A 27,570-nucleotide genomic window follows, 5' to 3' on the forward strand; every position below is an offset into this window, starting at 1 on the left:
TATGTACAGAAAAAGTGAGTGTACATGGGAGATAGAAAAAATATTGCAGCTTCAGAGGGGAGAGTGACTGTCAGTAGGTGGGGGGGGGTCACCTGGGGGGAATTGGGGCACTGTTCAGCAGGCTGACTGCAGCAGGGAAGAAGCTGTTCTTGTGGCGTGAGGTCCTGATCCTAATGGACCAGATGGCAAGAGGAGAGGGGCTGGAAGAGTACATGCCTGGGGTGAGAGGGGTTGGCTGCAATCCTGGCTGCACGCCCCTGGGTCCTGGAGACGTACAAGTCCTGGAGTGAAGGGAGGCTGCAGCCGATCACCTTCTCAGCGGAGTGGATGATGCGCTGCAGCTTGGCCTTGTCCCTGGCCGTGGCAGCAGCAAACCAGACTGTGATGGAGGAAGTGAGAATCGATTCAATGATGGCAGTGTAGAAGTTGACCATTATCTTCACAGGGAGGTGGAACTTCTTCAGCTGCCACAAGAAGTACAGCCTCTGCTGAGCCTTCTTGGTGAGTGAGCTGATGTTCTGCTCCCACTTGAGCTCCTGGGTGATGGTGGTTCCCAAGTGTGATGGTGGTGGTGGATCAGTGTGCATTGGGCACCATGACCCTGTCACCATAACCCTGTCACTGGTTGTCATTCCTTGGACCACTTTTGGTAGGTACTAACCACTGCAAACTACTGGAAACACCCCACAAGACCTACTGTTTTGGAGATGCATTGACCCAGTCATCTAGCCATCATAATTTGGCCCTTGTCCAAGTCACTCAGATCCTTACACTTGCCCATTTTTCCTGTTTCAACACATCTACTTTGAGAACTGACTGTTAACTTGCTGCCTAATAAATCCCATTTTGCAGGTGCTATTGTAAAGAGAAACTCAATGTTATTCACTTCACCTATCAGTTTTTTTTTTTGTTTTGGCTGATCAAAGTATATTTTTTACCCTTGCTTTCCCTACAGCATCACCTAAACTTTTGCTACTGACTTTTAGCCCTAGCTTCATCGCAGTTGACACAGATCCTTTTTCCCTACCCAAGCCATTCTAATAGCTCTGTCAGTACTTCATTAATCATTTTTGTCACTATGCATGCAGAGCAGGTGCAGGTGGATGGTGTTACACATTGCTCCTGAGTGGAAAAAGCACAACCTGGGCTTCAAGGCAGCCAGAAAGCTGACCTTTCAGCCCTTGGTGCCACTTGTCACTACATTACAGTAAGACCTGATCATACTGCCATCAACGAGATCTATAGCCATGTATCTGGAGTGGAGGAGGAAGGGTGCTCCCTGGCAAAACAGATTTAGCAAATCAGCGAATGATTGTACGGATTGGATTCTCAACTCAAAGAGTCAACTGATTGCACCCTGAATCGCGAAGAAAGATAGAGTTGCATGCATCTTCATGGATAGAGTTGGACTTAGAGTGTACATCAACTCAAAGCTCCAGAAGCTGGATGAGGTCATCTTAGCACGTCTGCATCGTTGGGACAAAAAGTAGAAGAAAGGAGGAGTAGATACCTCCTAAGCAGTAGATACCTATCATGGTGTCCTGCAGTCTACTCCACCCGGCCTCTTCTACAGGCACAGCTGACAGCATCCCTCCATCCTTCCAAGAAATAGAAGTGAAACCCCCGATTCTTCAGGTTGGGGAATTGAGAAGCTCTATTGATGTCGTTGATTTCATCAAGCAATGTGAAATCTATTGATACTTAGATCACTGAGCAATCAGGAATTCCTGGGTGAGTTCACAGTGCCGAAAGGTCCGGCACGCAGCTTTTTGTGCAAAAAATCAGATGTTGGAGCATTTTAAGAGGTGGATTTTGGAAGCCTTTCTCTCCAAAGACTATCAGGCCAAAACAATTCTGGGCCATGATCCAGACACCATCACAGTGTTTCAGGGTCTTTGCATGACTATTGTGCACTCTGTCTGAATTGGCAGCCAGATATGGCCAAAGAAGAGACAGCCCCCAATGCGAGTGATCTGTGTGAAATTGTGGTCACAGCTGGAGAAGACCAGGTAACTGATCAAATCACTGGGAGATCCAGTACTACACACCCTGATGAGCACAAGTCTCTGTGATAAGATCAGACATTAAGATGAGACACTGGAAATGGGCAAAGGTTCAAAGTATGTTATGGGTAATGGACAGGAGAGTAGAACCACTGGGAGTTATACTACTACACACCTTGTGTGACTTACTGCCACCATTTTTGTCCTGGAGGATGAATAGCTGTACAGGTTGTTGCTGTTCGGCTTTGACTTCTTACGTATTAGCCAGATGCTGTTGAAGCCATAGCTGGGGTGATATTTTTGCCTGGTGGGAAAGAATACAAGTTTCTCTGCAAGGCTCACTCTGCACTCCAGTGTGTCCACCCTCCACCAAATGTCAAAGACTCTTCTTTTAGATTTTGTGTGGAAAGACTCTTTTTTTTAAAAAAAAGATTTTGTGTGGATTACTGGGGCTTTAATGCTAATACACATAATGATGCTTACCCAATGCTGCTGGTCCACAAAATATAGGAGTCCCTGCAGGGTGCCCATGTCTTCAGCACTCCAAGTGGTTACTTGCAGGTAGCCATGGATGAGAATGGTACTGGTACTCGGCTAGGACTGTACAATTTCAGGGTCATGCCCTTCAGGCTGAGAAGTGTTGGTGCCATATTTCAGCATGAAGACATTCCTGGAGGAGCTGAGAGGAAATATCTGCTTTGTTTACATTGACAACAACTGTGACAACATCTGGTGCACCACTGAACCACCTAAAGAAAAAGGGCATTCCCTGGGAATGGACGCCAGACTGTCAGGCTACCTTCAAACAGTTGCCCTACTTGCCCTACAATCTCCACTAATGCTGGTCCAACCAAGTCCTCACCATTTCCCACCAAAGACCACCAGATGTTTGAGGTTGTAGGCATTCACATTCAGGGTTCACTGTGAGAAGGGTTTTTGCAACATAGTCCTTGACACATTGTCACAATCTCCTGCACAACCAACTGGGAACATCTGCATAGCGTCAAATGTTCGTGTAGCCAAAGCTAGACAAGCCAGAAATTATAATGGATGATGCCGAAATGTACACTTTGACATGTGTGTTAGAGTGCAGCTGCAGTCTATAGTGGCCAAAAACTGGAATTGGCCAGCTAAGGAGGAGAGAAGATTGAGTCCATTAAACTACTCTGTCCTTGGGTAGCTGAAAGTAGAAAAATATAATTTGGTGTGGCTGGGAATGGGTGAGGAGTTGAGAATGTAATGGTTGCCTATTACCAATGTGTTCTAATATTTAGGCTGAAATTACATTTATTTTAGGTATCCTCGGCCAGCCATAACTTGGGTCACCCCTGGGATGAGCAATTTGAAAGGACATGCGCAGGTGATTGGTCAGCAATACAGAGGGAATTGGAAAGAGAAAAAGGACTGGGCCGAAGCAAGAGCAGCATGCTATGTGTTCCGCTGTTCATGCCAGCAAGAAGCTAATCAGTTGTGTGTACAGAAAAATGTGGATAATGGTCATGCAGGTGGATTAGCACAAAGGGACAAGCCATCTGGATGAAGGAATCAACATTATCCAGAGCCAGCAACAACCAATGGAGTGGTGATATTCAGGGTCTTAAAGGAGACCAGAGTCCCGTGCCTCCTGCCTATTCATTTAGCTGCGTGCTGCTACTTCTAACTACTGCATACACATGGCATATACAGAACTGTGAACATAACAGCATCACAAACTAGGGATTGTACACAAACTGTGATCACATTTATGGATTGCAGTGTGGCACAAATAGTAGTATTGTATTCTAGCGTGTGTGTGTGTATGTGCATGTACACCTGTGGTTGGTGCTTGTATATTGGGAGAAAGAGAAAAGAGAAACAGCATGATGTGTGCACATTAAACAGTTTATCGAGATTAAAGTGGTGCATTTTTTGGTGCTAAGTATTAATTGGTCAACCATAGCTTCCTCCAGTTTCCACATTGCCTTACCTGTTTTAACAGCCATTAGCCCTTAATCTATGATTAAGCTTTGTAGGCTTGTTGGCCCCAAGCCTTAGACGTTGCTGTGCACAGCCTTTTAGTCGTAACGAGGTCATTCTATGTCGTAGCACAATCTCATGCAAAATTCGTTGCAAGTGTAATGAAAGAAGACAATTCTACTTGAAAATGTCATATGTACAGGTACAACCATGGAGTCTGCTTTTAACCCTAACTTAAGCAGTAACTTTTCATATGAGTCCATACAATCTATACCATTAAGCGTTGCTCAGACAGCGGCATACTAGATGTGCAGTATGTGGAGTTTGCCCAAAACTGAGACGTGCCACAGACATTAATGATTCCGGCTTTGAATTAGGCAAAGTGCCTTTCTCTAGCATGAAATGGGGGTGAAACCAGCAAAATTGAACTATTAAAAATTGCAAGTAAAATTGAGCTGATTAAAATGCAGTTGAGAAAAGATTTAAACAATCTTTTGACTGGTAAATTCAAAGATTTGGATAAAATACCAGCTTTGCCAAATATGACCATTTTATCACCATGTCAGTCCCATCAGCATTTATCATTCACACATAGCAGTGCAGAGTGTGGTTAGCATGCAGAGTGGTCACCACAGCAGGGTGGAAGTAACAAATATTCATTACTTAAAAAAAATTTTTTTCAAGTAAAATTTTTTTTGCATTTGAGCCTCAGTTTTAATAAGTTTTATTTCCTTCCACATAAGTAAACTGCAGGAAAAAAATACACCATTGTCTACAATGGTACTGTACTTCTTTATTTTGATACATATTGCCAACCTGTACACTTTAAAGACACAGCCAAATTAGGTCCCAATGCATTTGGAAAGAAACAAAAAATTTTATTTCATTTTTCAGAAGTCAATATAATTAATATCTGATTTCATTTGGAACTACAGACTCTGGCAGAAGGCACAGAACAGTGACAGCGGTTCATCAGGTTAATTCACTGGTATGTGTGCAAGGTTAGTGTGGCAGTGGGGATGTGGTCAAGCATCTGCTTTGGACAGAGAGTATGTGGGTTGAATGGGCAGGCAACATGTGATGATTCTCACCTGTGGGTTATTACCACCAGCCTACCAACTATATGTGCTTTTTTGTCCTTTTTGTGAGTGCCGTGAGCCAGAGAGAGACAGAGCTGGCAGAACCTGCACATATGCACAGAGCTTTGAACTTGAATGAAGTGAAAGCCAGGAGCTGGTAACAGCCCATTTGGGTTGCATTGCTTTTGGTTTTGTTTGACTGAGTTTTTGAAATCGCACTGAAGCGTGCTCCTGTCAAAGAAAAGTTTGTTCCGAAGTTCCATCAAAAATTCACCTGAACCAGGAACTGCCGAGTGTTCAGGGAATAACTGCTCCAGTACCACCAAATTGATATGTTCCATGTCCCGTTCCTGCGCCAGCAGCCACCACTGACAGGAGTCTTTCAGCTGCTGAGCATAAATGAAGGGGCAGCCAAACTTGGTGAGCTGCAGGACCAGAAGTATCGACGGTGCGCCTCTGGTTTTAGACTGACCTGCTGCAGTGCCGCCCTCTTGACACTCTGGTACTCCAGCTGAGTCCGCTGCTGAGCAGCAAGCTGGGCTTCGTGGTCGAGGAAGCTTGTGTGGGGCAGGAACTTGGGCTTCCCCCGAAGGCAAAGAGAGGAGTTGCAGAGCCCATTCATCATCTTTGTGAGTGTCACATGCTGGATGGTGGAGGCGGACTCAGCTGGAGATGCGGTGGGCTGCAGCAGCTTCTGGAGCGTCTGACTGTAGAATCCAATGTGTGTAGGAAGACTTGTGAGACAGGCAGATTTTTGATGGAGCTTTGGGGCTCACTTTTAATTGTCAAAACACCTTTCTGCATGCATTCAAAAACACAACCAAAAGAATTGCAGCCCAAAAGGGCCTTCAACAGCTCGCAGCTTTCGCCTCATTCAATTGAGTTCAAGCTCAAGTTCAAGCTCACGCGCTGTGCGTGTACATGCTCTGCCAGCACTGCATCTCTCGCCGACTCTCACTGAGAGATCAAAAAGCACACATAAATGCAGGCTTGCAATAATAACACACAGGTGAGAATCATACACATTACCTGCTGGTTCATTCCGCCTCCACTCTGTCAACAGCCAACAGTCGACCACGCTCCCACTGCCGCTGATAGTAACTGAGAATTGCAGTCTGTTTCACACGTGAGGGTCTACCCCCAATAAATCAGCACTTAAGAGTAATCTGAATAGGGCCTCCAATATTGCAGGGTCTACCAGTTTTTTCCTTATTAAAGGACCATTAAGAAAGTGATCTTCTTGCACTCTCATTATGATCTTTGTTATATTTATACATTTGTTCTTTTTTTGGTTCTAATTGGAGCATGGAAGTAAAAAATTGTGTAGCTTAGATGCACAGTCTAAGCTTTTGGGGATACTGTAGGTATGTATTGTAACGATTATGATTATGGTTATATAGTGAGAGGATTCATCTAATTTCATGCAGCATGATTTCAGTTTTATATAGCATAAATTTACTATAGCTCTGTTTTACCTTAAAGGATATCCTTTTATGAATATTTTTATGAACACAAGACTGCAATCATGTGTCAAATCTTGATTAGTCTTTCTTAAGGCACTAAGCAAATAGGCAGCAAGAAAACCATAAAACAATGAATTCTCGTTTACAGACACTGAGGAGTTACCGCCTGCCTAATTTCAGCTATCCTGTGAACAACAGAGCAAACATTAGAACATCCCTGACCAGAGGATGAACCATCTCAGCCAAGAGGAACCCTGTCAAACCTTTTGATTTAGGCCATTGGCCAAGACCGGATGGCTGGTCCACAGGATAACACCCAAGGACACTAAGCCATAAATCAGACAACCTAAGGCCAAAAGGGGGGTGACTCACCCATGGAAGCCTCAAGAAAGAAACAACACAGGCTGGCCTTCTGGACTGAGACCCTTTGTTCCTTCCCCCAGGAACACAATTATCACCCTGTTCTCACCACCAGTCACACATTCCACAGAACCCGGCTTTAACAGACTGCATCAGATTACGTTACATCCCCTAAAAGGGCAATGACTCTTAAAATGATGCACCATAGTTTGAAAACCTGTTGTCTCTTAATGTTATGCCTTATTTGTATCATGCTTATAGCCACACGGTTGCCATTATTAATTTGATTGTTTAGCATGCATTATCCTGGTTGATGGTATGATTATTGGGGCTGATTATTAGCAGTCCAGGAACCACAGATTATAAATGTCTTGTTTGGTATGTGTGTGATCGTTGTGTAATTTCCTAAGAGTTGGGATAAAGTAAATTTGAGTACATTGTTGTTATATCCATGTTACAAAATTCATAACCAAGGTCTAAATTTGACTTGTGGAAAGTTTGCCAAGCACATAACTCAGAGACCAGTATGTTAATTAGTGTCAGAGGAGGAGAATGCAGTTTACACCCTGCCCAAGATTCTGCTGATTGGAGCAAGCACTTTGGGGTCAGCCCAACTGGAAAGGGTTAAAACTCAGAGTCTCTACCAACATCTTCAAGGGGTCTCTTTTAACATCTGCAGGAGTCTCTTCCAACATCTTCAAGGAGCTCTCTTCTACAAACATCTTTGAGTCTCTTTCATCGGCTCCAGGAGTCTCATCCATCCACTTCATCAGGAGTTCTCTTCAACCAACATCTTGAGGGAGTCTTTTTTAACAACTCTGAGTCTCTTCCAACAAATCACCAGGAGTTCTCGTCAACCAAGCGCTTCACAGGTTCTCACCCCTCAATCATGAGAAGATCACACTCGCTCCAAGGCTCCGCATCCAGACTAGTTCCGGCAAAGGGAGGGAATCCCTGGCAACACAAATGCAAGTATAATATCTCCAGATTCTAGCTGAACTGGTGCATTTAATATAAAGTTTAAAGCCCTTCTAAACAAAACAAAGGTTAAATTGACACGTTGATTGTTCGTTCAGGTCATTGTCTGAGAAACAGCATACAGTCCTAGAAACACGGAACTTCATTCATTCTCTGTCAAAACCCTTCTCTGTGTAACCTTTGTGTGTGAGCCTGCATGTGTTTATTTGTTAGATTAGTTTCTGTGTTTTAGAATAGTAATAAAGTCTTGTGTGAGATTTAAAGGCACGTGTCTTGTGCCTCTGTGCTTATTATTTACTGTCTTACACTGCCACTGCCTTACACATCTTGTTACTATGTTCTTAATATTGTGTTTTCACTATATTTAGGATATTATGGTAACACCCCATGCACAATTAATAAATACACTAATTTCAACTTATTGCTGGACGAATAATTGTTCAGTTATTAAAATATTAAGTTTGCCAAATTTCCCCTTCTGAGCTGATCTGCTGATCAGCTTAACTTAGTTTCCTACAATTAATTCATGTATTCCTTGTATTCACAGGTACTTGTGACTGCTCTGAATTAACCTTAAAAAATATATACACTATACACTAATAACTGTACACTACACTTGCAGACTATACACTAGGACTGTGAGATATTGATTTTCCATTGAATGCAATTTTCCATTTTAAAAATTCATTATAAACAATTTAATTGTCTAGTATCAGAGGCCTAAAAAAGACAGGATATATATTTGACATTAATGAACATTCTCCATTTACCTTTGCAGAAAGCAAGTGATACTGGGGGAAGAGGACACAGCTTCCAAGAGGTGTCTGTTAATGTCAGAAAGTTCAAAACACATTTTTCTGTTTTAACTCATACTAGTATTACCTTTCCTGCTCAGGAGAGCCTCTGATCTTGGAGAGCTCCAGAGCCAGATCATGCCATATTTTTTCTGACATTGGGGTAATTTCTTTTCTCCTCATAATGATGAGTCAGAAGAGATTGCTCCTGATTAGGTAGCTAGGTATTTATTCCAGACAGTTTTATTTCCACAGACAAAAACAAAAGAACACCTTCAGCAAATATTACCCCCCGTGGCCAATAATTGCCAAGTCACATAGAATGATAAAGATTCCATAGATTAACATGTTTATCAAGTTTTGTGAGAATTGCTCACAAAACCTAAGTAAAAAATGTCTGAAATTGTATGAAATGTCACTGAAAGCTTTATGGTTGAAGGTGGCCATGTGTTTGAAGTAACCCAGTAGAAATTAAAATCCAGTTACCAGTTAACCATTTTTATGTGCTCATTCAAAGAATTATGAGGAAAAATAAATTTACTATTGACCTCATTTTTCCAAAGATATACTTTGTATGTATACTTTTTGTGTGGAAAAACCATGAACACACCCCAGTGGCCAATCTGAGTGAGTTACTTGGCTTACTAGTCCTTGCAAGTCCTTCTGTGTGCAACCATGCAAGCAATCATGAGTTAGAACTGTATTTGTAAATTAGTCTCCCCCTCCTTAGCAATTATTGAAGAATGGTGGCCATATTATTTACAAATGTCAACAAATGTTTTAATAATTATCGAGTTTCACACTCACCTGAGTATTTTGACATCAAAGTTGTGAAGATTGGCCAAAAATCCTACGACTATTTAGCAAAAGTATTTTTCTCATATTATGCAAATTATCTCAAATTTAAGTGGGCAGAGCCAAAAGGCAATTTTGTAGAGTTTGTGCAGGCAAATTAAGCTGAAAAAAGAATTTTCACTGTACACCTTACTTTCCAAGAGATATGCTTGCTTTTGTGCGCATAAATAGCACCCCCAGTGGCCAATTTCAATCAGACTGCATCACATAGCAGAGGGTCCATACCCAAACGTACCATTCAAGTTTCATGACAATAGCTCAATGTTAACCCTGTCAAATGCCTGCTGAAATCTGATTGGCTGAGGGCGGCCATGTTGTTTTTTAAAGTAAATAGTAAGTAATTAGTAAGTAATCAACATCAAAAATCCACTTACAGATTAGCACATTGATGCCCCATACCAAATTTCAGCTTGACCAGACACACAGTTGCAGAGAAATAGTTATCTAACATTAGTTCCACCACCTTTGTATGTCCACATCCCAAACTGTTTAAGTAATCAGGTCATCACTTTTATCACAAAGGTCCACTTACCTATTAGAACAGATATGCACACTACCAAATTTCAGCTCAATGGTCAATGCTCAATGGACTCAAGGTTCCTGAGAAACAGTTATTTAAATTTAGCCCACTCTCTATGTATGATCACACCCCAAACTTTGCATATGACCTCAGAATCTTGTCCTATGTACTGTATGCATTTCAAGTTTCATGCAAATCCACCTAAGCACTCATGAGTTACTGATTTACAAGTGGCGGCTGAATTGTTTACGAATGTCAACATTTTAATTATTGAGATACACACTCTACTGAGTAGTTTGACATCAAATTATTCAAGACTGACCAATAATCCTAGGAGTTTGCAAAAGTAGGTTTTGAATATTATGCAAATTAGCAAAAAATTAAAGGGGGCAGTGCTTCATGGTTCTTGAGGCTTTTTTGTTTGGGAGAACCCAAGGAATCAGTGGAAAAATTTTATTTGTAGGACTCACAATTCATGAGACATGGACTAAAACATAAAACCCTGTACTATAGCGCCACGATTAGGCCAATTGGGCCCATCTTGCTTTAATGCAGAAAAGAAGAAGAAGAAGAAGAAGATAAACCTAGGTTATAAACCTAGGGTTAATACAGCCTCAAGCGGCGATCATCGAGGTTCCATAACAAAAAACTTGATAACTATGAAATGTCTGAAATTCTGTGATATGTTGCTGAAAGCCAAAAGGCTGAAGGCACCCATGTTTTAGAAGTAACCCAGCAGAAATTAAAATCCAGTTACAGATTAGCAGAACAATACAGCACAACAAATCGGACTTGTGGTTCCTGAGAAACAGCTATTTGAACTTAACTCTGCACCCTACTGACATTCATACCCAAAACTTTGCACATCTCCTCAGAACATTGGCCTGAATACCTGTTTCAGAATTATATAACCAGTCCTCAGTTACAGCAATGGCAGTTGGCAATGTCATCTGCAAATCTCAACTTTTTTCTGATAATTATTGTGGATTAGAATCTTCTTAGTAATTTGATACCAACTTTGTGAACATAGGCCAAAAATTCAAAGACAAGTTTACAAAAATATATTTAGCATATTATGTAATTTTTTATAAATTTGAGTGGATGTGGCTAAATGGTCCAAAAAACAAATCATGTGTTCAGACAAAGGATTATCAGGAAAAAGAAATTTCACTATTAACCTTAATTTTCCAGATATTTTGGAAAAACCATGAATACTGTGCCCAGTGGCCAATTTAAGTAAGTTGCATGGCATACTACTGCATCCCTAGAGGAGCCTAGCATTCAAGTTTCATGACAGAATGTTCGAGTTAACCCTGTTAAATGTTTGCTAAAAGCTGACTGGCTGATGGTGGCCCCATTAATTCACTAATCAGGTCATCACATTTATCACAAAGGTCCACTTACCTATTCGCAGAGATATGCAAATTTCAGCTCAACAGGACTCAAGGTTCCTGAGAAACAGTTATTTAAACTTAGCCCACCCTCTATGTATGATCATACCCCAAACTTTGCATATGACCTCAGAAAGTTTTCATGTATGTACTTTTCAATTTTGCAAATCCACACAGCCAAGCATGGGTTAAACTGTTTGAGTAAATTAGATTAGATTAGATTCAACTTTATTGTCACTGAGCAGAGTACAAAGCCTAGGGATTGCATTTAGCATCTAACCAGAACTGTAAAACAGCAAGTCTCCTTAGGTATCAAGTGCAAAGGGACAATGCGGTAGGGTGGCAATAAAGTGCAAGTGATGTGCAAATGGCATGGAATCAACAGGGCAAATGGAATATACATTCTCCTCCAAAAATATTGGAATGGCAAGGCCAATTCTACTGTTTTTGCTATATACTGAAAACATTTGGGTTTGAGATCAAAAGATGAATATGAGACAATCGATCAGAATTTCAGCTTTCATTTCCTGATATTTACATCTAGTATTGGAACAGATAATCTTAAAGTAATTAAGGTAAATAATACTTAAAATTTGCCTGCATATCCCTGCTTGCAGTAACTGCATCAAACTATTGGTTCACCGACATCACCAAACTACTGCATTACTTTTTGGTGATGCTCTTCCTGGCTCTTACCACAGCATCTTTCAGTTGTTTGTTTTGGGGGTTTCTCCCTTCAGTCTCCTCTCTAGGAGGTGATATTCATGCTCAGTTGGGTTAAGGTCTGGTGACTGTCCAATCTAAAACCTTCCACTTTTTTCCCCTGAGGAAATTCATTGTTGTATTTGCAGTGTTTTTTGGGTCATTGTCTTCCTGCATGATGAAGCTCCTCCCAATTAGATTGGATGTATTTCTCTGTAAACTGGCAGACAGAATGTTTTTGTAATTCTGCTGCTACCATCATGAGTTACACTGTCAATAAAAATTAGTGAGCCTGTTCCAGAAGCAGCCATGCAAGCCCAATCCATGACACTCCCTCCATGGTGCTTGACTGATGAGCTTGTATGTTTTGGATCATGAGCAGAACCTTTCCTTCTCTACACTTTGGACTTTCCATCACTTTGGTAGAGATTAATCTTGGAACTTTTGTGGATCATCTCTGTATTTCTTTGCTAATTCCAATCTGGCCTTCCGATTCTGCTGATGAGTGGTTTGTATCTTGTGGTATGGCTTCTATATTTCTGCTCTTTTCCTTGGCCAACCTGTTTGATGTCTGGTTGTTAGTACAACAGTGGTTTCTTTCTTTTTCAGGATATTCCAAATTGTTGTATTGACTATGCCGAATGCTTGTGCAATTTCCCCCCTTTTCCCAGATTCACAATGGTTTACTTTTCTCCCATAGACAACTCTCTGGTCTTCGTGTTGGCTTATCCTTTTTAACAACAAATGCAGTCTTCACAGGCAAAAACTAGGGCTTAAACCAAGAGTAGACATTTAGAGCTATTAATTATTTAGGCAATGAATCTAACAGGGTACACCTGGGCAATAAGAAACACCTGTCAGTCGCATGTGTCAGTATTTTTGATCACTTAAAAAATGGGTGGGTTCAAACAATAGGTCAAATGAAAGCTGAAATTCTGATCTATAGTCTCCTATTCATCTTTTGACCTGAAACCCAAATGTCTTCACTATATATAAAAAAAAGAATTGGCCTTGCCATTCCAGTACTTTTGGAGGGGACTGTAAGGCATGAAAAAAAAAACAGTACAAATGACATGATGTGTGTAAATGAGTCTGGAAACATAGACTACAATAATGAGAATAGTACAGTGCAGTGAACGAAGGTGCAAAGTCGAACAGAGGTAGTATTGTGCAAATGGTTTAAGGTTAGTCCATGTGCAGAAATAGGGATGTGAGTGTGCAAACTGTGTAATGGTGCAAGTTGAACCGAGTGCAAACTGCAACATGGGGGTTGGAGGATGGGGACTAGCAGTGTTTTGAGGAGTTCACTATTCTGATTGCCAAGGGGAAGAAGCTGCCTTAGCCTGCTAGTACAGCAGTGGAGGCTCCTGTAGCACTTCCTGGACAGGGAAAGAGTGAGCAGTTTATGGTTGGGGTGAGAGATATCCCTGATAATGCCTTGATGAAATTAGGCTTCGCCTTATAAAAATTGATTGGAATCATGGCCATATTGTTAATAAATGTCAACATCTTTTTGATAATTATTGAAAACTAATCACACTTTGCTGAATAGTTCCAACAGCATATTTGTGAATATAAATATCCCAGTTTTTTCAAGTTTTTCATATTATGCAAATTATCGCTAATTTGAGCAGATGAAGCTAAACAGTCCGAAAGGCAAAATAAAAAAAAAAGATTGAGCAAAACAATCATGTTAAAAAAGAAATTTAATGGTAGTCCTTATTTTCCAAGAAATATGTCTGGTTTTGTGTGCAGAAACACAAATAGCACAGCCCCCCCAACTGGCCAGTTTGAGTGAGACTGCATTAGATACTAGTAGGTCACAACTTGGACCTGCCAAGTTTCGTGAAGGTAGCTCAATATTAACCCTGTCAAAAGCCTGCTTAGATAGCAGCCATGTTTTTAATTAATTAGGTCATCATCAAAAATCCACTTACATATTAGCACATACAGTCATGTGAAAAAATTAAGTACATCCCATTAAATATTCAGTTCTTTATTAAGAAATGTCAACATGTCAATTTCTGATCTTGTTTTAATTTGTACCTGTAGAGGACAGTGATGTAATTGCATGTAAACAACAAAAAAATCACTCTGTTTTCACTTATTAAACAAAAGAAATCAACAAAAATGAGTATTTCAACTGAGGAAAAGTTAGGACACCCTATGCCCTAATTGCTAGTGTTTCCCCCTTTGGCCAAAATAACCTCAGTGAGACGTTTCTTGTAGCCATCGTCCAGTTTCTGACATCGACTGGAAGAAAGTTTCCCCCATTCCTCAATGCAGAATTCTTTCAGCTGTGTGATGTTTGAGGGGTTTCCTGCATGCACAGTCCGTTTCAAATCACCCCACAGGATCTCAATAGGATTTAGATCTGGGCTTTGACTTGGCCATTCCCGAACTCTCCATTTTTTACATTTCAGCCAGTCCTTGGTGGATTTACTGGTATGTTTTGGGTCACTGTCATGTTGCAAGGTCCAGTTCCGCTTCAGCTTAAATTTTTTGACAGATTTTCTCACATGTTCCTCAAGCACCTTCTGATACAATGTAGAATTCATAGTGGATTCTATGATGGTTAGCTGGCCAGGTAATGCTGCAGCAAAGCATCCCCAAACCATAACCCTTCCACCTCCATGTTTCACAGTTGGTATGAGGTTCTTTTGCTGAAATGCTGTGTTTGGTTTATGCCAACCATGCCCTCTGTTATGGTGTCTAAATAATTAAATTTTAGACTCATCTGTCCAAAGCACATTATTCCAGAAGTCTTGGCCTTTATGTATGTGTTCTTTGGCAAACTTTAGTCTTGCCCTCATGTTTTTCTTAGACAGCAAAGGTTTCCTCCTTGCATGCCTCCCAGGATAATGACATCAACTGTAGCAAGAGCTTGCTGTAGGGACCGTGATGATATTTTAGGGTTTTTGGAGACTTCTTTAAGCATCTTGAGGTCTGCTCTTGGGGTGAATTTGCTTGGACGGCCTGACCTGGCCATTTTGGCAGGTGTTTTAAATGTTCTCCACTTGTGAATAATTTTCCGGACAGTGGAATGGGTGATTACAAATTCTTTTGAGATCTTTTTATATCCCTTACCAGACTCATAAGCATCAACAGTCTTCTTTCTGAAGGTCTCAGAGAGCTCTTTGGATCTCACCATGGTGACACCTCTCACTTCAACAATTAAGAGCAAACCAAACTAAATGTCTGAGGTTTAAATAAGGCAAGCCTCCTTCAAAATGCTCTGTAAGGATGTTCTAATAATTTGCACCTGATGTGATACAGCTGTAGGTAATTTTAGCCATTTTAAGTACAAATAAATGTGGGGGTGTCCTTACTTTTTCCTCACAAGAAATTGTTTTTTTTTTTTTTAATTACATTTTACAGATCATTTTAAAAAGACTTTTCTTTGGTTTTATTTGTTTAGTTATATTACTTGAATTTCCCAATATTGTTAAAATGAAGATTAAATGTCCATAAGTTTTACTATGTTAAAAAAAACACAGTCTTTCATGGGGTGTCCTATTTTTTTCACATGACTGTAGATGCAGCATACCAAATTTCATGTGACTTATAGTTCCTGAGAAAATGTGATCTCACCTTATCTCCTTATCTCCACCCCATGTATGACCAGGCCCCAAACTTTGTAGATGGCCTCTGAATCTTGTCCTCTACATGCCTTTCAAGTTTCATGCAAATCCATGTAAGCACTCATGAGTTGCATCTGTTTATGTTGTATAATTTCACAGCCTTCTGAACAATTAGACAGCAATTTTTGCAGATTGGGCTAAAATCCTAGGATGATTATTCAAAAGTAGCTTTTGCATATTATGCAAGTTATCTTAAATTGGAGGGGTCAGGACTAAATGGTTCAGAAGTCATATTTGTGTGCTTTCATGATTAGTTTAACCCTGTTAAATTCCCACTGAAAGCTGATTGGCTGATGGCAGCCATGTTTTTTTTAACTGGGTCATCATCAAATATCCACTTACAAATTAGCACATAGGTGAAGTATACCAAATTTCTGCTTGATTGGACTTACAGTGCCTGAGAAACAGTTTGAAACGATCTGAACCTAGCTCCGCCCCATGTATGACCCCGCCCCCATGTTTGTGAATGACCTCTGAATTTTTATCCTTTGACTTGCGAAACTTCATGCTATTTGAGTAAATAAGGCTCCGCCTCATTATAATTTATTGACCTGTGGCAAAAATATTATTTGCAATTTTCAAAATGTTTTGGATAACTTTTGAGTTTACCACTCCCGAATAATATGACACCAACATGTTGCAGATTTGGTTCAAAACTTAAAAGGAATATGCAAAAGTAGGTTTTGCATATTATGCAAATTATCTTAAAATGCTTTGGGTGGGGTTAAATGGTTCTTGAGGCTTTTTTGTTTGTGAGATACCAAGGAATCAAAACAAAAAAGAATTTTGTTTGTAGATCTCATGCTTCATGAGATATGGACAAAACCATAAAATTCTGTGCTAAAGTGCCACCATTAGTCTGACTGAGCCCTCTTGTTTCTTGTCTTTACGACTTGATCTCCACGATTTGTTTTAGCGAAGAAGAAGAAGAAGAAGAAGAAGAAAACAATAGGGTTGAGGTTGTGGCACACACTCATAGCCTCAACCTCACTCCCCAAACTACAATACTCACAATGCAGTGCAACTACCCTAGAGGCCAAAGGTTTAAATACACCTAAGCTATAAGACATTTAAACTCAGTTTTTAAACAACTGCATACATTTCATGTTACCATACATTTCCTGTGCTAAGTCAAATAATAGCTAAGAAAGATTTATTTCAGCTTTAATTTATTATACGCTGAGGACATTAGGTTTTGCTTCAGCATTTCTTGATAATCCTTCTTCCTCGTGACTAGTGCACCAGTCCCTTTTCCAGCAAAACATCCCCACAATATGATGCTGCCACGCCCCATTCTTCACAGCTGGGATGGTGTTCTTCCTCACGGTCTTTTCTCCATACAGTAGTTACTCATCCAGAATGGCCTTATAGCCGCCACTGGTGCCGGCGTCATTTTTCATTTGCTACTGCTAACCGCTAAGTGACGCTATAATCATAGAATATCCATAAGCGGGAGCTGAAGGTGTCAAAGCATATTCTGCGAGTGGCAGTTTGAGTTAAAGAATTTGTTTTTACCTAAACAATGTCAGAAAATGCCCGCTGTAAGCTTCCAGCATGCACTGAATGTTCCGCTGAAGTTAATATACTGTACCATATGGTTCTCGTATCACTATTTTTGAGGGAAAGAAATTACTAAAGTTACAGGGATTTATTTTTTATGTTTTATTTTTATAACCATAAATTATAGGTTTATTGACAGCCTTATAAGAACTTACACAGAACGTTCACTTATAGTTATTGCAGGTTTTATTTAACTACAAAAGTTCCTACAGCAGCTAAAGCTCCTAAAGCATGCTCAAACCCAAGCGGTCAGAGAGGTAGTGTACACAGGGGACCCAAGTTCGATTACGGTATAACCTTCACTATCCTCTATTAAAAAAGGCTACAATATATATATATATATATATATATATATATATATATATATATATATATATATATAAACATGTACTTAGAAGCAGCATTCGGGCAGGAAAAGACCTCTTGCAAAACTGGGTTAACGCCTGAAAATATGACAATTCGAATTTTTGATAATCTTAATTAATGCCTATCATTATGGAGTTGAACAAAAACCAACTTTTTTTTATATATATATATAACTTAAACCAATATCTCTGTGGGTTTATCACTCAAACAGTGTGAAAATCAAATTGAATTGTTGCTGAAATGCAACTGTTTTGTGGACCATTAACATGGCAGTGATGGATGATAAAACTTAGAGTTTTTATAAACATTTATACCACCTTGTCAGGTGAATCTTTCAGAATAAACTTAAAGGATAGTTTAAATAAACTCATCCTCTAAGCTCTGATTCAGTCCATTTGACCTTTTACGTTTCTTGTCTCCACACTGCAAATGTTTTACACTTTTGACCCTGGTGTGAGAGTCAACAGTACGCTTCTAATCCAATGGGGGTGGTGCGTTTCAAGAGTGGGGAGGCATAAATATCAGTGAAAAAATGTGTACTCAGAGCTATTTTTTATATAATAATTACATACCAGCGATTTACTGCAGGCCAGTTCTGAAAGCGATTTGCAATTCCCCTGGCTTTCATCCGAGCACCGGCTTAGGCTCAAGAACCAGAACCATTTCGGTGGAAAAGAGGTGTAAATACGGACACTTGCTATGACTCCGATCAGTTCTAATCAGCTCCGAAGGTTTCGAAATCACACAGAACAGAATTAAACAGTTGTAATATTAAATTGAACAAATGTGTTAATGGCGTTAAACCTTTTTTTTAATTAAAGCCTTAATATAAATTAATTTGCCCTTTCAGATTTCTTTACCATCACTGACCCACGTTCTATACAGTAATAACTTTGTTTGTGTTCTGTTCTTTAATTATTGTAAACATTATGTACCTGTCTAATGTAAAGCTTGAGTTGCTTAAACGATGTTGGCACATAACTCCATAACAAGCATTGTTTTTATTTTCTTTGTTGTACTTATAGAAATGAGAGATTGCAGGCTATTGTGGTCAGGCAGTTTATTTACTAATTAATGGCAACAGTACAATAAATCTGCTACATTCCAGATGAGCCCCCGTTACGCTCGACCACAGCTGGCAGTCGATTTATCTGTTGCAGGCTGCTTTAGTCTGGCGATCTGTCCAAAATGTCACAATGGCCCGAAGAAGCTCATCTTTACTCCTTGGCTTGGCCTCACGTCTGACAAACTCCTTCAGTATGTGCCAAACCAGCTTGACTGGGTTGAGATCCGGTAATCTGCAGACAAATAAATAATAAAAAAATAAGAGTTAGATTAATTTGACTTGCTCACACAACAAGTTCACCTAAATAGGCTACTCAAGAAAGACAGACAGATGAGAAACATACTCGGCTGGTGTTTTCACCCAGTTGACACCCTCCTCAGCAATTACACTGTCTGGCCACTGTATGTTTTGGGTCATTGTCTGTAATCACACAGAAACATTAGAAAATACATAATCAATTAAGCTAATATAATTTAAATAATAATAATTTTAACAAATTCAAAGGAACTGCTCATTGTGGTCAGTTGTGTAGTACATTGTGTAGTACATAAGTTTTGGAAGAAGCAATGAGGTCCTTCGAAGTGTTGCCATAAGTATGGCGCCAAATTAGTTTTTTTGATGCATTCTTGATAAAATTCACAGTCCACAATTCCTGAGGATAATTCAGAGATGCAGTTGTAAATTAATAAAATTGCAACTGTTGTCACAAAATGATGCAACCTTGCTGTATTGGGTTGAACTAACCTTTGAAGACAACTAGTGGTTCCGCTCCCTGACGGGATATGGTGGTTAGATTTGTCAGAGAAGATTACATTGTCAAAGGTCTCTTCAGCAGTCATCCACTGCTGAATTTGGGTCTGTCCTACAAGATAAAATATTTCACTATTTGTAAAAACCGTAAACACAGAAATTAAATCTATAAGCTGCATTGCGCAGTAACATTCTGCCCAACAGGCTTTGCTGTATGTCCACCCACGAAGCTTTATGTGTCTCCTGATGGTGCTGGTTGATACTCATAATTGCAATCGGGACTGAAGCTCACTCTGAATATTTGTAGCAGACCGCTTATCATCCTCATTCAGTATATCGTCAAGAGCTTGTCGTGCTACACTATAACAAACACACACAAAGTTGTATACAATATAAGCTTGATCGAGATTGTATACTGTACATATCAGCTAGATCGAGAAAAGAAGCATAGCCGTACCTGTTCATTTTCAGTACAGTTGGTTTTTTTAGTTGCAGGAGTCTCACGACGACAATGTTGTGTAATTGTGCTGTCGGAGACGCACACACCTGACTGCAACAAGAAACCTCTGATGTCAGTCAGGAAGTGTCCGGCTCTCCACATAGACCTGATTCTTGTTGCTAATCTTGGGAGAGATCTTTGTCATGGCTGAATGTCTGGTACAAAGTCTTGTAAGACCCAAGCTCCAAGAGCAGGATTATTAATAGTTGCCATTCTAAAGAGGCTGCACCATCATTTAATATGGTGCTAAATGTTATGATAATTTGTAATTGAAATGATGATATGATTTCAAAGAAGTGGTGTAATGTATTACAAATCAAACAATTATGCAGCTATTTATGCAGCTAGGCATTTATAAAGTTTATATAGGCTATTCATAAGAAACATTTGATCACCTAAAAGTAAGGTACTGTGAATGGTATCTTGATGATCTTAGGAAAAAAAATGTTGATGTAGAGAGGGACATTCCTTGGTTTTGGTGAAAATAAATCTGCCAGCACAAGACAAAATATACATATATTCATAAAATACGCATACAGCAATACTGTTTGTAATGTAATGTAAAAAATTATTTTTCAATAAAACACTGACATGTAAGTCATCATCATTTACATTCATTATAATATAAACTTTCATAAAAATTCATACAATTTGTACATTCATAAAAATATAAACTATTATAAATATTTTCCTATGCATCCACAGGTTTCCCCCCCCAAATTCACTCTAACCCCATCCACCTTTCACAGCTGCCTAGACTTAACGGTGGCACGTGCCACATTACTAATTCGAGACAAACTAAAGAGTACCTGTTCCATTTCAGTGAACAAAAATGAACACTGCATTGTTTTACGGAACACAAAGAAGGTAAAAATTCAAAATGCCTATAAAACAAAAGATTATACTGACATTGGTTGTTGTTTTCATATTACCTATGAACTGCAATGTTGTAATCATTGCACTATTTTGACAGACACCTTTGGTGGAAAACAGACCGCGCACAGCAACAGAGGCACTGAGGACTCAACTCGACTGTGCCCGCCCCCAACATCAGACTGTCCGACTGAGGTTGCTTCTAGCCTGAGAGGAGATGCAGACAATAGGCAAACACCATCTTCTGTCATCACCGAGGGTCCAAGGCCAACAACGCCAGCTGGAAGTTGCTATCCCGAACTCCAGTTTTCTTGTCCCTCGCCAGAGCAGCTAGGCATCTTTATGACGCAGAGACAGGGACAGCCGGAGCAATATGGTTACTTGCTGTTCTGTGCCATTTTACCAGTGGTATAAAGAGTGGGCTTCGACCACCAACTGGGATAGTTCGAAGGGCAAATCTGCATTGCTCATGAACCTAAGGCACTTTATCTTGAATACTGTTTCCCAGAGCAACATGACCAACACTGACCGGAAGCGCATCAAAGAAAGAGTCAATGAGTTCTCATACTCTCCAAGGAATGCTGTTGCCCACAGGCGCCTGCATTTTTAACCAACATGTAACTATTTTTATTTTAGAAAAAAAACTTAGTTTGATTTAATGTTTCCATTTTCTTTGTATGAATAAATTTATTTTGTAAAACATAATTATGTCTTATCTTTCTTTCCTTAAGACACTTAAGAAATAAACAGATTTTAATGTCAAAGACTCAAACTGTTATTAATACATTAGCTCAAATACATTGCCAAGCATATGAAGTCATGTCTAATATTTTGTTTAGAGAAAAGTTTAAGAATAATTGAAATCCACTTATCCTGCCATTTCTCATTTCCATGACAACCAAACACCAGCATTTTTGAAAAAAAAATTTTTCCAGCAGTAACAGGATTTTTTAATACAGGAAATATAGCTTGTCTACATAAATTCTGCTTGAATTTAAAACCTGATTTTAAGTTTATTTTTTATTTTTTTAAATTTGTGTGTGCCATGGTGGTGGCGGTCCCCGCAGCGGTAAGGGGTATTTTGGTTGCCAACCTACATAGCGCTGAATATTTTAGCCAGACAGGCCAATTTTCCATCATCTGACCAGAGAACATGCCACCAAAAGACTATGTCTTCATCCTGTTGATCACCTGCAAACTTCAGTTTGGCTTTTTTTTGGCCAGTCTTGGTGTAGAGGCTTCTTCTTGAGCCTTTCAGACTACAGCAATGTTGGACTCTCTTAACTTAATGGTGGATATACATACTTTGGTAGCTGATGCCTCCAACTCCTTCATCAGTTCCTTTGTCGTTGTCTTTTTGTTCAGTATTGTGGACTTGTAGAGGTCCACAATTTTTTTGAGGTCTTAGCTGAGTTGCTTGGATGTTACCATGGTATCAAGAACTAAAAGGCACTGGCTCTAAATATAGCCACAGGTGCACTCCCAATTAATGCCTAACTATAACATCTGGCCACACAGAACCTGCTAAATTTTATTACATCAATTTCTAGAATCCTCCAGGCTGTTTAAACTTGGTCAACTTGGTGTATCTAACCCACTGGAATTCTGATATAATGAATTAAATCTCCAATAAATCTGTCTCTAATCAACTGTTTTAAAATTACATCTGATGTGTACAAAGTACATAACCTAACTGACTTGGCCCAAAGAAATGTATGGTAACATGAAATGTGTGGAGTTATGAAAAACTGAGCTTGAATATCTTTAGCCTAGGTGTATGTAAATTTTTTGCCTCAACTGTAAACATTAACCCTTTACTCTTTAACATTAGCATATTTCATTTTGCGGTGCTCCAAAACAAAATGCGGTTAGAAGGTCTGGTAACATAATATAAACTGTGATAACAGTCTGTCATAATTTTGCGGCAATGTAATAGCATGAAGAGATGACAATATAGTTATATTGCACAAGCCTACTGTATACTCTTAGAGAAAATTTAGAATCCATAAGAGTTCTTCAGTTGTCCGAATGGTTCAGATAGCTAAGAGAGGAAGCGGCATACCACTTGAGAACATAAATAAACCAATGCTCTAATTTCTTACTGGAATTTCTTAATAATCCTCCACGATGTAGCAAGTCTCTCTCACTCACACACACACACACACATCAAATCTTCAGTGTTGAATAAACCCCTACCTTGTTCAAAGAAATCCAGCTGTACGCAAATGAGCACAGTAAAAGATAAGTTAACACTGGATTTTACTTTAGCACAGGTGAGTATTTATTTACTGTGTATACTTTTATGTGTTATGGATGAAAGGTAAAGATGTTGAACAGTGATTTTGGTGTGCTTTCACAAAGGCATTCTCAGTAGGTGCTTATTCTCATTTAATTCTTGCTAGAAAATTCACAGAGTTAAGTTAAAGCTGTAGGTATTGTTTCAATAGTGTAGTTTTATACAGCTTTATTTAATATCTCAAAAAATATAGGACAGTTTGTTGCTGTTACATAACACATGCAATTTTATGCCAAAATGTTTTCCTATTGACCAGAACACCAAAAAAGTATACGCACAAGACTCTATATTTAAGAAATGTAAGTAACTCGTGCTAACTAGAATTCAATAGGACAGGTTTTGCTGCCTGTGCCAGCTGGACTATGCAATGCCCTACTTTAACAACTTGTATTGGATAAAGGCCAGGCAGTGTCAGTCTCTCAGTCAAGACCGCTGCACTGCCTAAGGGTTGGCACTGTAAGGTATGTGGCAGGCGTTACATCTACTCTCAGCAGCACATCAGCTGACAGCCAAGAGACTGCATTGAGTGCAATCTTGGAATCTACTCTGAGTGCACCTCTGCAAAAGTCCCTACCTTTCTTCTGTGACATATAAGAGTTTTGTATTTTTAGGTATTTTTTCAGTATATTTGTGACCACATCACGGGAAGCTAAAATTATAGTACCAGCTGTTGTTTGCAAGAAATGCCATTATGTTTTGAGTTGTAAGCAAAAAGGCTGTCAGGCACAGGATGGTGTATTTTTTGCATAATTGTTACAAACAGCATGCATGCAACATTCCTTGATTTACATTAAAAAAAACTGCAGTACTGTCATGTCCTCATAGGGGTGTTTCCATTAAGACTCATATTATGCCAACAAAATGCCCTTGATTTCTTTTGCCAGTAGACTGAAACATAAATGCAAATATATTTGCATAATAATTTTTATTTTACAAGCTGCAACAATGGAAGAATTTAGCCTGAGCGTGGATGAGTAGGTAGTATACAGTACCCAAGCTCACATAGATGCTCGTCTATTAATCACAAATAGCAACAACAGATTGCCTAGGTTTTTATCAGCCACAATTAATTCTGGAGACTGGAGATGAGAAAGACACAGCCAAACCACTTCATTCATTTAATTCCTTGCCAATAACTGTTGAATTGCAAGCCAATACGAGTAGCACAGTGTTGATTTATGTAGTCATTCCATGGTGAAGGATGTATTCACAGGTTACAGTGAAATGGTCACAGAGTTTGAGTCACAGAGCACCACTTCAGGCTTGAGAACCTGACACATGAGGTACAAGAACTTCTTCCCAAATCCTGAAAATCTGTTGAACGACATGTTGCCTTTATAGGAGCTGCCAGTATACAAACTTAAAGCATTATCAATATAAATATCAAACATGCCTGGAATTTGTAAATGAATTTGCTCAACTGTAAAAGTAGATTTTGAATGTCATAAAACACAATAAAACTATGACAACAAAATTAAATTAAATTAAATTAAACAAAAAAGTCTACCCTTTAAGTCAATTTACCCTTTAAGCCCACTTTCAAAAAAGAAAGAGAGAAAAAGAAATCAGTAATGTGCACTGTTAGTTGTTTTAGTCAGCTATTTATTACCTGATTGATGTTTTTTTCAGATTAGCAAATATTGAATGAGAACCTGCAATGTGCATGCAGTCCCCAGTGACCTTGAAAAAAAAAGTAAATAATAATAATAATAATAATAATAATAAAAACTTTGCTGTTTAGCAACTACCCAGAAATGGACATTTTTTCGTCTGGTTTCAGCTATTCCTGTGGTAAATACTGTAATATTATGTATCTGATTTACATGATTACATGATTTATGTAAATGATGGAATGCATTTTAACAATTAATACTATTTCTTGTCAAACAGAAAACAGACTTTTTCAAGTTCCAAGTTAGGTGGGCATAAATGGTACAGTGTTAAGATAACATTTTATTGATCCCAATGGGAAATTAGAGAGTGTTACATGACTTACATAGTTAACAGATTTTAAATGAGAATAATGAATTGTTTTTAGATATTATTAGTAAAATATTTAAGATATGTTTTAGGCCTCATAGTAAACCTTTGCAGTAGAAATGTGTTTTTATATAAATTTCAAAAACCTTTTCCCTAATTATCATTGCTGTCCATTTAAGTCCAGTTTGTTCCTTTCAAGCCTACTTCAATGTGTTTAAACGAAAAGCTCTTCTTTTGGAACTTCGGTTTCATTGTACTGTTGCCTAAAGGTGACTGACCACACCATTTTTAATTTTGCCTTATTGGAGAGCCAGCATTATAGAAGCAAAGCTTGTACACATTGCTGGCTACATAAGATAACTGAATAAGCCTACACGTTAACATCACCTAATGTGCACCATTCTTTTACTTGCAGCGAAAGAGATAGCAACGAAACAGAGAAATTATAGTAGCTGTCCAAAATGGTAGAAGCATGTTATCTTTACATAATAAAAAATTACATTTAAAAATACTGCCCTTGCTAAAAAATATGGAGTGGACAGAAAGCGTGAGAGATAGGCATTGCAGGGAACGGAGACCTGCTTAAGCTCATCTATAGAGAGGGACATTTCAGTCTGTCTACAGGTAGTCTGTAAATAAAATAAAAGTTCAGATTTGCCGAACAAAAAAGTAACTCAAATTAATAAAAATGGAAAATGAGAGTCCGTAATGTAGGAGTGGAATGGCCAAATAGACCATCTTCCTTCTTCCTCTTTATTATGCAAAAATCTGCAGCATTGCATGAGCCCTCAATGAATCTACATGACCTAATGATCATGTGTCATGCCCTGAAGTTTCCTTTAGCGAAAATGTAGAAAATGAGCAAAAAAGGGTCATTCTCTGTATGTGCTGAACTTTTTTCATATAAAGACTGTACAAAAAAAACAAAAAAACAAATAAACTGAAAACCTTGAAATTGACTAACTGAATGAAGTAAAAAATGACGCAAAACAAAATCTATTCCTGGTTGAATTTAGTAAGATCAAATGATTTTCTTACTAATGTTTTCCTGTTGGACTGATTAGAGTTTTCCTGTTGGATTGATTGGATTGACTGAAAGATAGTGCTTATATATATCTATATATATATAAAACTTTAACAATTTGCTGATTTGGAACACCCATGGGCTTAAACGGAGCATTGTGTACCATTTATGCTCATGTCAGAGGTTTCACATATTTCACAGTATTTTTATATTTTTGTGTGAATGGATTAATAAACTTTACATAAGGTATTTTAATTTTTCATGTTAACAGTAGATATCCCATTAAAATCAAACCAATATAAACCAATATATACTCTTACCCTAATTGCAGGATAGAAAAAATATTTCACCTATACTATTTCCAAAAAAGTTAAATACTTAAATAAGTACATCTAGTTTTGAACAATCTTGCACAATGACAGTTTCATTTTTTCAGCCTACAATTCAACATCTCAAGTGGCAAAAGAGACACCTGCAGCTTCACCTTCAAGTCATCTGGACCTAATCAGTGGAAGAATTCGTTTAACAGTGTAGGTGTTTATTATAGGCTACTGTATATATTTAATCCCTGATGGTGTGTGAATTGAAGAATTAGAATATGTCCGTTCGGGAATGTACTCCAAACAACCTATGTGATTTTTTTTTTTCTCCCATACATTTGTCATAGGCCTCCATGCTAAGACTACCTCATGTATATTAACTGAGCCTTCTCGTCACCTAACGTTACACAGGGCTGTGGGATAGGTGTGTCTTGTATAGCTAAACTACACCAGAACATGCAGCTCTGAACATGAAAACACAGACGGGACACACACATCCGAAGGGCTTAGTCTCACAGCTGTATACGTTTCAGCTACCAGAGCAATGGTCACGTAACATAGCTTTTAGCCTTTCTTCTGTTCTATCATCCTTCGTCCTATGCGGGATGCTCTCCTCGGACCCTCACAAATAAAATAAAAATGTAAATACCACTGTGTGCGGTATCAATCTAGAAACAGCGCGTAGCTGAGTTGGCTGTGCTGTCATTCACTAGAAAACCTTTAAGAGACATTTTTGCCCTCCATGCATGTATAGCCATGAGGAGATGTGTACATCGGATGGTGGCATGTCTCTCACACGTGCCCCCTCACGCGTTGCAAACATTGTTAACCGTATAAATTAAAACGGCACAATACCTTGTTTCGATGTGTTGCCCAAACAGGTTAGTTCCATTCCATTTGGTTCGCACTTCTAATCACTGTATAAATTCCTAGGAGGCAAGAGGTCTATCTAGACATCTTCAGATAAGCTGAGTAGAATAGTACGTGGTAAAAGGACTGAAGTTCGGCAGAAATTCGTTTGTGAGAAATTGCCCTCGCGTCTTCATTAACCGCAAGCCGGAGCGCAAGTCTTCGAGACAAACCTCTCCCATAGT

General features: G+C 39.0%; 2 long non-coding RNA genes across 6 annotated transcripts; one reads left to right on the forward strand and one right to left on the reverse strand.

Moving 5' to 3' along the window:
- Positions 1 to 102: 102 nt before the first annotated feature.
- Positions 103 to 21,972, forward strand: LOC117597688 (uncharacterized). Its single transcript, XR_004578433.2, has 3 exons — positions 103 to 8,659; positions 20,807 to 20,850; positions 20,957 to 21,972. It is a non-coding gene; the product is annotated as an uncharacterized LOC117597688 (long non-coding RNA).
- LOC128318577 (uncharacterized) lies at positions 18,724 to 27,570 on the reverse strand. 5 transcript variants are annotated; one of them, XR_008301979.1, is made up of 6 exons: positions 27,332 to 27,570; positions 19,942 to 20,034; positions 19,711 to 19,844; positions 19,479 to 19,596; positions 19,078 to 19,386; positions 18,724 to 18,966 (listed from the first exon to the last, which is right to left on the reverse strand). It is a non-coding gene; the product is annotated as an uncharacterized LOC128318577 (long non-coding RNA). The 5 variants fall into 5 exon arrangements; XR_008301981.1 differs by lacking the exon at positions 27,332 to 27,570 and having other exon boundaries at positions 19,078 to 19,154; positions 19,282 to 19,386; positions 19,942 to 20,656; XR_008301980.1 differs by lacking the exon at positions 27,332 to 27,570 and having other exon boundaries at positions 19,078 to 19,154; positions 19,270 to 19,386; positions 19,942 to 20,656.

Source organism: Pangasianodon hypophthalmus, chromosome 7 (assembly GCF_027358585.1).
Source record: "Pangasianodon hypophthalmus isolate fPanHyp1 chromosome 7, fPanHyp1.pri, whole genome shotgun sequence".
Classification (NCBI taxonomy): Eukaryota; Metazoa; Chordata; class Actinopteri; order Siluriformes; family Pangasiidae; genus Pangasianodon; species Pangasianodon hypophthalmus.